The sequence below is a fragment of the Lactuca virosa genome, chromosome 1, assembly GCF_052849685.1.
Source record: "Lactuca virosa cultivar CGN04683 chromosome 1, Lactuca_virosa_CGN04683_v6, whole genome shotgun sequence".
Taxonomy (NCBI): Eukaryota; Viridiplantae; Streptophyta; class Magnoliopsida; order Asterales; family Asteraceae; genus Lactuca; species Lactuca virosa.
In genome coordinates this window covers 263,733,213-263,742,850 of record NC_136426.1, presented here as the reverse complement: position 1 = coordinate 263,742,850, position 9,638 = coordinate 263,733,213, and the positions used below count along the sequence as shown (strand labels likewise).

Below are 9,638 nucleotides of genomic sequence, written 5' to 3'. Positions count from 1 at the left end.
GCTTATTGCTTTTATGTTTTAAAAGACGCAGAACCTCCTTTGTTTTCGTAAGCGAGGCGTGGGACCCACGTGACCGATCGGCTCCGTTCCAAAAATAAGAAAACCATGAACCATGAAGCGGAGGCCACCCGAGCATAGAAATAGCAAGAAAGAAAAAAAAACAAAAAAAAAACCGCACGTAAAATCTAAAAAAACGCAAACGGGCAACGAAAAAAGGGGTGCAACACGAGGACTTCCCAGGGGGTCAACCATCCTAGTACTACTCTCGCCCAAGCACGCTTAACTGCGGAGTTCTGATGGGATCCGGTGCATTAGTGCTGGTATGATCGCACCCGAAATACTATCCATGCTTATTGCTTTTATGTCTTAAAAGACGCAGAACCTCCTTTGTTTTCGTACGCGAGGCGTGGGACCCACGAGACCGATCGGCTCCGTTCCAAAAATACGAAAACCATGAACCATCAACCATGAACCATGAACCATGAAGCGGAGGCCACCCGAGCATAGAAATAGCAAGAAAGAAAAAAAAACAAAAAAAAAACTGCACGTAAAATCTAAAAAAACGCAAACGGGCAACGAAAAAAGGGGTGCAACACGAGGACTTCCCAGGGGGTCACTCATCCTAGTACTACTCTCGCCCAAGCACGCTTAACTGCGGAGTTCTGATGGAATCCGGTGCATTAGTGCTGGTATGATCGCACCCGAAATACTATTCATGATTATTGCTTTTATGTCTTAAAAGACGCAGAACCTCCTTTGTTTTCGTACGCGAGGCGTGGGACCCACGTGACCGATCGGCTCCGTTCCAAAAATACGAAAACCATGAACCATGAAGCGGAGGCCACCCGAGCATAGAAATAGCAAGAAAGAAAAAAAAAGAAAAAAAACCGCACGTAAAATCTAAAAAAAACGCAAACAGGCAACGAAAAAAGGGGGTGCAACACGAGGACTTCCCAGGGGGTCACCCATCCTAGTACTACTCTCGCCCAAGCACGCTTAACTGCGGAGTTCTGATGGGATCCGGTGCATTAGTGCTGGTATGATCGCACCCGAAATACTATCCATGCTTATTGCTTTTATGTCTTAAAAGACGCAGAACCTCCTTTGTTTTCGTACGCGAGGCGTGGGACCCACGTGACCGATCGGCTCCGTTGCAAAAATACGAAAACCATGAACCATGAAGCGGAGGCCACCCGAGCATAGAAATAGCAAGAAAGAAAAAAAAACAAAAAAAAAACCGCACGTAAAATCTAAAAAAACGCAAACGGGCAACGAAAAAAGGGGGTGCAACACGAGGACTTCCCAGGGGATCACTCATCCTAGTACTACTCTCGCCCAAGCACACTTAACTGCGGAGTTCTGATGGGATCCGGTGCATTAGTGCTGGTATGATCGCACCCGAAATACTATCCATGCTTATTGCTTTTATGTCTTAAAAGACGCAGAACCTCCTTTGTTTTCGTACGCGAGGCGTGGGACCCACGTGACCGATCGGCTCCGTTGCAAAAATACGAAAACCATGAACCATGAAGCGGAGGCCACCCGAGCATAGAAATAGCAAGAAAGAAAAAAAAACAAAAAAAAAACCGCACGTAAAATCTAAAAAAACGCAAACGGGCAACGAAAAAAGGGGTGCAACACGAGGACTTCCCAGGGGGTCACCCATCCTAGTACTACTCTCGCCCAAGCACGCTTAACTGCGGAGTTCTGATGGGATCCGGTGCATTAGTGCTGGTATGATCGCACCCGAAATACTATCCATGCTTATTGCTTTTATGTCTTAAAAGACGCAGAACCTCCTTTGTTTTCGTACGCGAGGCGTGGGACCCACGTGACCGATCGGCTCCGTTCCAAAAATACGAAAACCATCAACCATGAACCGGAGGCCACCCGAGCATAGAAACAGCAAGAAAGAAAAAAAAAAAAAAAACCGAACGTAAAATCTAAAAAAAACGCAAACAGGCAACGAAAAAGGGGGGTGCAACACGAGGACTTCCCAGGGGGTCACCCATCCTAGTACTACTCTCTCCCAAGCACGCTTAACTGCGGAGTTCTGATGGGATCCGGTGCATTAGTGCTGGTATGATCGCACCCGAAATACTATCCATGTTTATTGCTTTTATGTCTTAAAAGACGCAGAACCTCCTTTGTTTTCGTACGCGAGGCGTGGGACCCACGAGACCGATCGGCTCCGTTCCAAAAATACGAAAACCATGAACCATGAAGCGGAGGCCACCCGAGCATAGAAATAGCAAGAAAGAAAAAAAAAACAAAAAAAAAACGCACGTAAAATCCAAAAAAACGCAAACGGGCAACGAAAAAAGGGGTGCAACACGAGGACTTCCCAGGGGGTCACCCATCCTAGTACTACTCTCGCCCAAGCACGCTTAACTGCGGACTTCTGATGGGATCCGGTGCATTAGTGCCGGTATGATCGCACCCGAAATATTATCCATGCTTATTGCTTTTATGTCTTAAAAGACGCAGAACCTCCTTTGTTTTCGTACGCGTGGCGTGGGACCCACGAGACCGATCGGCTCCGTTCCAAAAATACGAAAACCATGAACCATGAAGCGGAGGCCACCCGAGCATAGAAATAGCAAGAAAGAAAAAAAAAACAAAAAAAAACCGCACGTAAAATCTAAAAAAATGCAAACGGGCAACGAAAAAGGGGGGGTGCAACACGAGGACTTCCGAGGGGGTCACCCATCCTAGTACTACTCTCGCCCAAGCACGCGTAACTGCGGAGTTCTGATGGGATCCGGTGCATTAGTGCTGGTATGATCGCACCCGAAATACTATCCATGCTTATTGCTTTTATGTTTTAAAAGACGCAGAACCTCCTTTGTTTTCGTACGCGAGGCGTGGGACCCACGAGACCGATCGGCTCCGTTCCAAAAATACGAAAACCATGAACCATGAAGCGGAGGCCACCCGAGCATAGAAATAGCAAGAAAGAAAAAAAAAACAAAAAAAAACCGCACGTAAAATCTAAAAAAACGCAAACGGGCAACGAAAAAAGGGGTGCAACACGAGGACTTCCCAGGGGGTCACCCATCCTAGTACTACTCTCGCCCAAGCACGCTTAACTGCGGAGTTCTGATGGGATCCGGTGCATTAGTGCCGGTATGATCGCACCCGAAATACTATCCATTCTTATTGCTTTTATGTCTTAAAAGACGCAGAACCTCCTTTGTTTTCGTACGCGAGGCGTGGGACCCACGAGACCGATCGGCTCCGTTCCAAAAATACGAAAACCATGAATCATGAACCATGAAGCGGAGGCCACCCGAGCATAGAAATAGCAAGAAAGAAAAAAAAACAAAAAAAAAACCGCACGTAAAATCTAAAAAAACGCAAACGGGCAACGAAAAAAGGGGTGCAACACGAGGACTTCCCAGGGGGTCACCCATCCTAGTACTACTCTCGCCCAAGCACGCTTAACTGCGGAGTTCTGATGGAATCCGGTGCATTAGTGCTGGTATGATCGCACCCGAAATACTATTCATGATTATTGCTTTTATGTCTTAAAAGACGCAGAACCTCCTTTGTTTTCGTACGCGAGACGTGGGACCCACGTGACCGATCGGCTCCGTTGCAAAAATACGAAAACCATGAACCATGAAGCGGAGGCCACCCGAGCATAGAAATTGCAAGAAAGAAAAAAAAACAAAAAAAAAAAACCGCACGTAAAATCTAAAAAAACGCAAACGGGCAACGAAAAAGGGGGGTGCAACACGAGGACTTCCCAGGGGGTCACCCATCCTAGTACTACTCTCGCCCAAGCACACTTAACTGCGGAGTTCTGATGGGATCCGGTGCATTAGTGCTGGTATGATCGCACCCGAAATACTATCCATGCTTATTGCTTTTATGTCTTAAAAGACGCAGAACCTCCTTTGTTTTCGTACGCGAGGCGTGGGACCCACGTGACCGATCGGCTCCGTTCCAAAAATACGAAAACCATGAACCATGAAGCGGAGGCCACCCGAGCATAGAAATAGCAAGAAAGAAAAAAAAACAAAAAAAAACCGCACGTAAAATCTAAAAAAACGCAAACGGGCAACGAAAAAAGGGGTGCAACACGAGGACTTCCCAGGGGGTCACCCATCCTAGTACTACTCTCGCCCAAGCACGCTTAACTGCGGAGTTCTGATGGGATCCGGTGCATTAGTGCTGGTATGATCGCACCCGAAATACTATTCATGATTCATGCTTTTATGTCTTAAAAGACGCAGAACCTCCTTTGTTTTCGTACGCGAGGCGTGGGACCCACGAGACCGATCGGCTCCGTTCCAAAAATACGAAAACCATGAACCATGAAGCGGAGGCCACCCGAGCATAGAAATAGCAAGAAAGAAAAAAAAAACAAAAAAAAACCGCACGTAAAATCTAAAAAAACGCAAACGGGCAACGAAAAAAGGGGTGCAACACGAGGACTTCCCAGGGGGTCACCCATCCTAGTACTACTCTCGCCCAAGCACGCTTAACTGCGGACTTCTGATGGGATCCGGTGCATTAGTGCCGGTATGATCGCACCCGAAATATTATCCATGCTTATTGCTTTTATGTCTTAAAAGACGCAGAACCTCCTTTGTTTTCGTACGCGTGGCGTGGGACCCACGAGACCGATCGGCTCCGTTCCAAAAATACGAAAACCATGAACCATGAAGCGGAGGCCACCCGAGCATAGAAATAGCAAGAAAGAAAAAAAAAACAAAAAAAACCGCACGTAAAATCTAAAAAAACGCAAACGGGCAACGAAAAAAGGGGGGTGCAACACGAGGACTTCCCAGGGGGTCACCCATCCTAGTACTACTCTCGCCCAAGAACGCTTAACTGCGGAGTTCTGATGGGATCCGGTGCATTAGTGCTGGTATGATCGCACCCGAAATACTATCCATGCTTATTGCTTTTATGTTTTAAAAGACGCAGAACCTCCTTTGTTTTCGTAAGCGAGGCGTGGGACCCACGTGACCGATCGGCTCCGTTCCAAAAATAAGAAAACCATGAACCATGAAGCGGAGGCCACCCGAGCATAGAAATAGCAAGAAAGAAAAAAAAACAAAAAAAAAACCGCACGTAAAATCTAAAAAAACGCAAACGGGCAACGAAAAAAGGGGTGCAACACGAGGACTTCCCAGGGGGTCAACCATCCTAGTACTACTCTCGCCCAAGCACGCTTAACTGCGGAGTTCTGATGGGATCCGGTGCATTAGTGCTGGTATGATCGCACCCGAAATACTATCCATGCTTATTGCTTTTATGTCTTAAAAGACGCAGAACCTCCTTTGTTTTCGTACGCGAGGCGTGGGACCCACGAGACCGATCGGCTCCGTTCCAAAAATACGAAAACCATGAACCATCAACCATGAACCATGAACCATGAAGCGGAGGCCACCCGAGCATAGAAATAGCAAGAAAGAAAAAAAAACAAAAAAAAAACTGCACGTAAAATCTAAAAAAACGCAAACGGGCAACGAAAAAAGGGGTGCAACACGAGGACTTCCCAGGGGGTCACTCATCCTAGTACTACTCTCGCCCAAGCACGCTTAACTGCGGAGTTCTGATGGAATCCGGTGCATTAGTGCTGGTATGATCGCACCCGAAATACTATTCATGATTATTGCTTTTATGTCTTAAAAGACGCAGAACCTCCTTTGTTTTCGTACGCGAGGCGTGGGACCCACGTGACCGATCGGCTCCGTTCCAAAAATACGAAAACCATGAACCATGAAGCGGAGGCCACCCGAGCATAGAAATAGCAAGAAAGAAAAAAAAACAAAAAAAACCGCACGTAAAATCTAAAAAAAACGCAAACAGGCAACGAAAAAAGGGGGTGCAACACGAGGACTTCCCAGGGGGTCACCCATCCTAGTACTACTCTCGCCCAAGCACGCTTCACTGCGGAGTTCTGATGGGATCCGGTGCATTAGTGCTGGTATGATCGCACCCGAAATACTATCCATGCTTATTGCTTTTATGTCTTAAAAGACGCAGAACCTCCTTTGTTTTCGTAAGCGAGGCGTGGGACCCACGTGACCGATCGGCTCCGTTCCAAAAATACGAAAACCATGAACCATGAAGCGGAGGCCACCCGAGCATAGAAATAGCAAGAAAGAAAAAAAAACAAAAAAAAACCGCACGTAAAATCTAAAAAAAACGCAAACAGGCAACGAAAAAGGGGGGTGCAACACGAGGACTTCCCAGGGGGTCACCCATCCTAGTACTACTCTCGCCCAAGCACGCTTAACTGCGGAGTTCTGATGGGATCCGGTGCATTAGTGCTGGTATGATCGCACCCGAAATACTATCCATGCTTATTGCTTTTATGTCTTAAAAGACGCAGAACCTCCTTTGTTTTCGTACGCGAGGCGTGGGACCCACGTGACCGATCGGCTCCGTTCCAAAAATACGAAAACCATGAACCATGAAGCGGAGGCCACCCGAGCATAGAAATAGCAAGAAAGAAAAAAAAACAAAAAAAAAACCGCACGTAAAATCTAAAAAAACGCAAACGGGCAACGAAAAAAGGGGTGCAACACGAGGACTTCCCAGGGGGTCACCCATCCTAGTACTACTCTCGCCCAAGCACGCTTAACTGCGGAGTTCTGATGGGATCCGGTGCATTAGTGCTGGTATGATCGCACCTGAAATACTATCCATGCTTATTGCTTTTATGTCTTAAAAGACGCAGAACCTCCTTTGTTTTCGTACGCGAGGCGTGGGACCCACGTGACCGATCGGCTCCGTTCCAAAAATACGAAAACCATCAACCATGAACCGGAGGCCACCCGAGCATAGAAACAGCAAGAAAGAAAAAAAAAAAAAAAACCGAACGTAAAATCTAAAAAAAACGCAAACAGGCAACGAAAAAGGGGGGTGCAACACGAGGACTTCCCAGGGGGTCACCCATCCTAGTACTACTCTTTCCCAAGCACGCTTAACTGCGGAGTTCTGATGGGATCCGGTGCATTAGTGCTGGTATGATCGCACCCGAAATACTATCCATGTTTATTGCTTTTATGTCTTAAAAGACGCAGAACCTCCTTTGTTTTCGTACGCGAGGCGTGGGACCCACGAGACCGATCGGCTCCGTTCCAAAAATACGAAAACCATGAACCATGAAGCGGAGGCCACCCGAGCATAGAAATAGCAAGAAAGAAAAAAAAAACAAAAAAAAAAACGCACGTAAAATCTAAAAAAACGCAAACGGGCAACGAAAAAAGGGGTGCAACACGAGGACTTCCCAGGGGGTCACCCATCCTAGTACTACTCTCGCCCAAGCACGCTTAACTGCGGACTTCTGATGGGATCCGGTGCATTAGTGCCGGTATGATCGCACCCGAAATATTATCCATGCTTATTGCTTTTATGTCTTAAAAGACGCAGAACCTCCTTTGTTTTCGTACGCGTGGCGTGGGACCCACGAGACCGATCGGCTCCGTTCCAAAAATACGAAAACCATGAACCATGAAGCGGAGGCCACCCGAGCATAGAAATAGCAAGAAAGAAAAAAAAAACAAAAAAAAACCGCACGTAAAATCTAAAAAAATGCAAACGGGCAACGAAAAAGGGGGGGTGCAACACGAGGACTTCCGAGGGGGTCACCCATCCTAGTACTACTCTCGCCCAAGCACGCGTAACTGCGAAGTTCTGATGGGATCCGGTGCATTAGTGCTGGTATGATCGCACCCGAAATACTATCCATGCTTATTGCTTTTATGTTTTAAAAGACGCAGAACCTCCTTTGTTTTCGTACGCGAGGCGTGGGACCCACGAGACCGATCGGCTCCGTTCCAAAAATACGAAAACCATGAACCATGAAGCGGAGGCCACCCGAGCATAGAAATAGCAAGAAAGAAAAAAAAAAACAAAAAAAAAACCGCACGTAAAATCTAAAAAAACGCAAACGGGCAACGAAAAAAGGGGTGCAACACGAGGACTTCCCAGGGGGTCACCCATCCTAGTACTACTCTCGCCCAAGCACGCTTAACTGCGGAGTTCTGATGGGATCCGGTGCATTAGTGCCGGTATGATCGCACCCGAAATACTATCCATGCTTATTGCTTTTATGTCTTAAAAGACGCAGAACCTCCTTTGTTTTCGTACGCGAGGCGTGGGACCCACGAGACCGATCGGCTCCGTTCCAAAAATACGAAAACCATGAACCATGAACCATGAAGCGGAGGCCACCCGAGCATAGAAATAGCAAGAAAGAAAAAAAAACAAAAAAAAAAACCGCACGTAAAATCTAAAAAAACGCAAACGGGCAACGAAAAAAGGGGTGCAACACGAGGACTTCCCAGGGGGTCACCCATCCTAGTACTACTCTCGCCCAAGCACGCTTAACTGCGGAGTTCTGATGGAATCCGGTGCATTAGTGCTGGTATGATCGCACCCGAAATACTATTCATGATTATTGCTTTTATGTCTTAAAAGACGCAGAACCTCCTTTGTTTTCGTACGCGAGACGTGGGACCCACGTGACCGATCGGCTCCGTTGCAAAAATACGAAAACCATGAACCATGAAGCGGAGGCCACCCGAGCATAGAAATTGCAAGAAAGAAAAAAAAACAAAAAAAAAAACCGCACGTAAAATCTAAAAAAACGCAAACGGGCAACGAAAAAGGGGGGTGCAACACGAGGACTTCCCAGGGGGTCACCCATCCTAGTACTACTCTCGCCCAAGCACACTTAACTGCGGAGTTCTGATGGGATCCGGTGCATTAGTGCTGGTATGATCGCACCCGAAATACTATCCATGCTTATTGCTTTTATGTCTTAAAAGACGCAGAACCTCCTTTGTTTTCGTACGCGAGGCGTGGGACCCACGTGACCGATCGGCTCCGTTCCAAAAATACGAAAACCATGAACCATGAAGCGGAGGCCACCCGAGCATAGAAATAGCAAGAAAGAAAAAAAAAACAAAAAAAAACCGCACGTAAAACCAAAAAAAAACGCAAACAGGCAACGAAAAAGGGGGGTGCAACACGAGGACTTCCCAGGGGGTCACCCATCCTAGTACTACTCTCGCCCAAGCACGCTTAACTGCGGAGTTCTGATGGGATCCGGTGCATTAGTGCTGGTATGATCGCACCCGAAATACTATCCATGCTTATTGCTTTTATGTCTTAAAAGACGCAGAACCTCCTTTGTTTTCGTACGCGAGGCGTGGGACCCACGTGACCGATCGGCTCCGTTCCAAAAATACGAAAACCATCAACCATGAAGCGGAGGCCACCCGAGCATAGAAACAGCAAGAAAGAAAAAAAAACCGCACGTAAAATCTAAAAAAAACGCAAACAGGCAACGAAAAAGGGGGGTGCAACACGAGGACTTCCCAGGGGGTCACCCATCCTAGTACTACTCTCGCCCAAGCACGCTTAACTGCGGAGTTCTGATGGGATCCGGTGCATTAGTGCTGGTATGATCGCACCCGAAATACTATCCATGTTTATTGCTTTTATGTCTTAAAAGACGCAGAACCTCCTTTGTTTTCGTACGCGAGGCGTGGGACCCACGAGACCGATCGGCTCCGTTCCAAAAATACGAAAACCATGAACCATGAAGCGGAGGCCACCCAAGCATAGAAATAGCAAGAAAGAAAAAAAAAACAAAAAAAAAACCGCACGTA

The 9,638-nt window shown here is 47.0% G+C and overlaps 27 non-coding genes across 27 annotated transcripts; all 27 read right to left on the bottom strand.

Annotated features, from left to right (window-relative positions):
* Positions 1-215: 215 nt before the first annotated feature.
* On the bottom strand, positions 216-334 carry LOC145155518 (5S ribosomal RNA). Its single transcript, XR_013735953.1, has one exon. It is a non-coding gene; the product is annotated as a 5S ribosomal RNA (ribosomal RNA).
* A 250-nt stretch (positions 335-584) lies between these two features.
* Positions 585-703, bottom strand: LOC145146600 (5S ribosomal RNA). Its single transcript, XR_013727537.1, has one exon. It is a non-coding gene; the product is annotated as a 5S ribosomal RNA (ribosomal RNA).
* A 229-nt stretch (positions 704-932) lies between these two features.
* Positions 933-1,051, bottom strand: LOC145151976 (5S ribosomal RNA). The gene has a single exon (XR_013732516.1). It is a non-coding gene; the product is annotated as a 5S ribosomal RNA (ribosomal RNA).
* Positions 1,052-1,281: 230 nt separating this feature from the next.
* LOC145155762 (5S ribosomal RNA) lies at positions 1,282-1,400 on the bottom strand. The gene has a single exon (XR_013736191.1). It is a non-coding gene; the product is annotated as a 5S ribosomal RNA (ribosomal RNA).
* Positions 1,401-1,629: 229 nt separating this feature from the next.
* On the bottom strand, positions 1,630-1,748 carry LOC145151974 (5S ribosomal RNA). The gene has a single exon (XR_013732514.1). It is a non-coding gene; the product is annotated as a 5S ribosomal RNA (ribosomal RNA).
* A 227-nt stretch (positions 1,749-1,975) lies between these two features.
* On the bottom strand, positions 1,976-2,094 carry LOC145144969 (5S ribosomal RNA). The gene has a single exon (XR_013725965.1). It is a non-coding gene; the product is annotated as a 5S ribosomal RNA (ribosomal RNA).
* Positions 2,095-2,323: 229 nt separating this feature from the next.
* On the bottom strand, positions 2,324-2,442 carry LOC145144467 (5S ribosomal RNA). The gene has a single exon (XR_013725476.1). It is a non-coding gene; the product is annotated as a 5S ribosomal RNA (ribosomal RNA).
* Positions 2,443-2,673: 231 nt separating this feature from the next.
* On the bottom strand, positions 2,674-2,792 carry LOC145146863 (5S ribosomal RNA). Its single transcript, XR_013727787.1, has one exon. It is a non-coding gene; the product is annotated as a 5S ribosomal RNA (ribosomal RNA).
* Positions 2,793-3,021: 229 nt separating this feature from the next.
* On the bottom strand, positions 3,022-3,140 carry LOC145152494 (5S ribosomal RNA). The gene has a single exon (XR_013733023.1). It is a non-coding gene; the product is annotated as a 5S ribosomal RNA (ribosomal RNA).
* A 236-nt stretch (positions 3,141-3,376) lies between these two features.
* LOC145155329 (5S ribosomal RNA) lies at positions 3,377-3,495 on the bottom strand. Its single transcript, XR_013735776.1, has one exon. It is a non-coding gene; the product is annotated as a 5S ribosomal RNA (ribosomal RNA).
* A 232-nt stretch (positions 3,496-3,727) lies between these two features.
* LOC145154082 (5S ribosomal RNA) lies at positions 3,728-3,846 on the bottom strand. The gene has a single exon (XR_013734566.1). It is a non-coding gene; the product is annotated as a 5S ribosomal RNA (ribosomal RNA).
* A 228-nt stretch (positions 3,847-4,074) lies between these two features.
* LOC145151973 (5S ribosomal RNA) lies at positions 4,075-4,193 on the bottom strand. The gene has a single exon (XR_013732513.1). It is a non-coding gene; the product is annotated as a 5S ribosomal RNA (ribosomal RNA).
* Positions 4,194-4,422: 229 nt separating this feature from the next.
* Positions 4,423-4,541, bottom strand: LOC145144466 (5S ribosomal RNA). Its single transcript, XR_013725475.1, has one exon. It is a non-coding gene; the product is annotated as a 5S ribosomal RNA (ribosomal RNA).
* A 230-nt stretch (positions 4,542-4,771) lies between these two features.
* LOC145139460 (5S ribosomal RNA) lies at positions 4,772-4,890 on the bottom strand. Its single transcript, XR_013721917.1, has one exon. It is a non-coding gene; the product is annotated as a 5S ribosomal RNA (ribosomal RNA).
* Positions 4,891-5,119: 229 nt separating this feature from the next.
* Positions 5,120-5,238, bottom strand: LOC145155517 (5S ribosomal RNA). Its single transcript, XR_013735952.1, has one exon. It is a non-coding gene; the product is annotated as a 5S ribosomal RNA (ribosomal RNA).
* Positions 5,239-5,488: 250 nt separating this feature from the next.
* LOC145146599 (5S ribosomal RNA) lies at positions 5,489-5,607 on the bottom strand. The gene has a single exon (XR_013727536.1). It is a non-coding gene; the product is annotated as a 5S ribosomal RNA (ribosomal RNA).
* Positions 5,608-5,836: 229 nt separating this feature from the next.
* LOC145154488 (5S ribosomal RNA) lies at positions 5,837-5,955 on the bottom strand. Its single transcript, XR_013734959.1, has one exon. It is a non-coding gene; the product is annotated as a 5S ribosomal RNA (ribosomal RNA).
* A 230-nt stretch (positions 5,956-6,185) lies between these two features.
* LOC145151972 (5S ribosomal RNA) lies at positions 6,186-6,304 on the bottom strand. The gene has a single exon (XR_013732512.1). It is a non-coding gene; the product is annotated as a 5S ribosomal RNA (ribosomal RNA).
* Positions 6,305-6,533: 229 nt separating this feature from the next.
* On the bottom strand, positions 6,534-6,652 carry LOC145155184 (5S ribosomal RNA). Its single transcript, XR_013735638.1, has one exon. It is a non-coding gene; the product is annotated as a 5S ribosomal RNA (ribosomal RNA).
* Positions 6,653-6,879: 227 nt separating this feature from the next.
* Positions 6,880-6,998, bottom strand: LOC145147781 (5S ribosomal RNA). The gene has a single exon (XR_013728671.1). It is a non-coding gene; the product is annotated as a 5S ribosomal RNA (ribosomal RNA).
* A 230-nt stretch (positions 6,999-7,228) lies between these two features.
* LOC145144465 (5S ribosomal RNA) lies at positions 7,229-7,347 on the bottom strand. Its single transcript, XR_013725474.1, has one exon. It is a non-coding gene; the product is annotated as a 5S ribosomal RNA (ribosomal RNA).
* Positions 7,348-7,578: 231 nt separating this feature from the next.
* Positions 7,579-7,697, bottom strand: LOC145148857 (5S ribosomal RNA). The gene has a single exon (XR_013729722.1). It is a non-coding gene; the product is annotated as a 5S ribosomal RNA (ribosomal RNA).
* Positions 7,698-7,928: 231 nt separating this feature from the next.
* LOC145152493 (5S ribosomal RNA) lies at positions 7,929-8,047 on the bottom strand. Its single transcript, XR_013733022.1, has one exon. It is a non-coding gene; the product is annotated as a 5S ribosomal RNA (ribosomal RNA).
* Positions 8,048-8,284: 237 nt separating this feature from the next.
* On the bottom strand, positions 8,285-8,403 carry LOC145155328 (5S ribosomal RNA). Its single transcript, XR_013735775.1, has one exon. It is a non-coding gene; the product is annotated as a 5S ribosomal RNA (ribosomal RNA).
* A 231-nt stretch (positions 8,404-8,634) lies between these two features.
* LOC145154081 (5S ribosomal RNA) lies at positions 8,635-8,753 on the bottom strand. The gene has a single exon (XR_013734565.1). It is a non-coding gene; the product is annotated as a 5S ribosomal RNA (ribosomal RNA).
* A 231-nt stretch (positions 8,754-8,984) lies between these two features.
* LOC145151971 (5S ribosomal RNA) lies at positions 8,985-9,103 on the bottom strand. The gene has a single exon (XR_013732511.1). It is a non-coding gene; the product is annotated as a 5S ribosomal RNA (ribosomal RNA).
* A 220-nt stretch (positions 9,104-9,323) lies between these two features.
* LOC145151970 (5S ribosomal RNA) lies at positions 9,324-9,442 on the bottom strand. Its single transcript, XR_013732510.1, has one exon. It is a non-coding gene; the product is annotated as a 5S ribosomal RNA (ribosomal RNA).
* Positions 9,443-9,638: the final 196 nt, after the last annotated feature.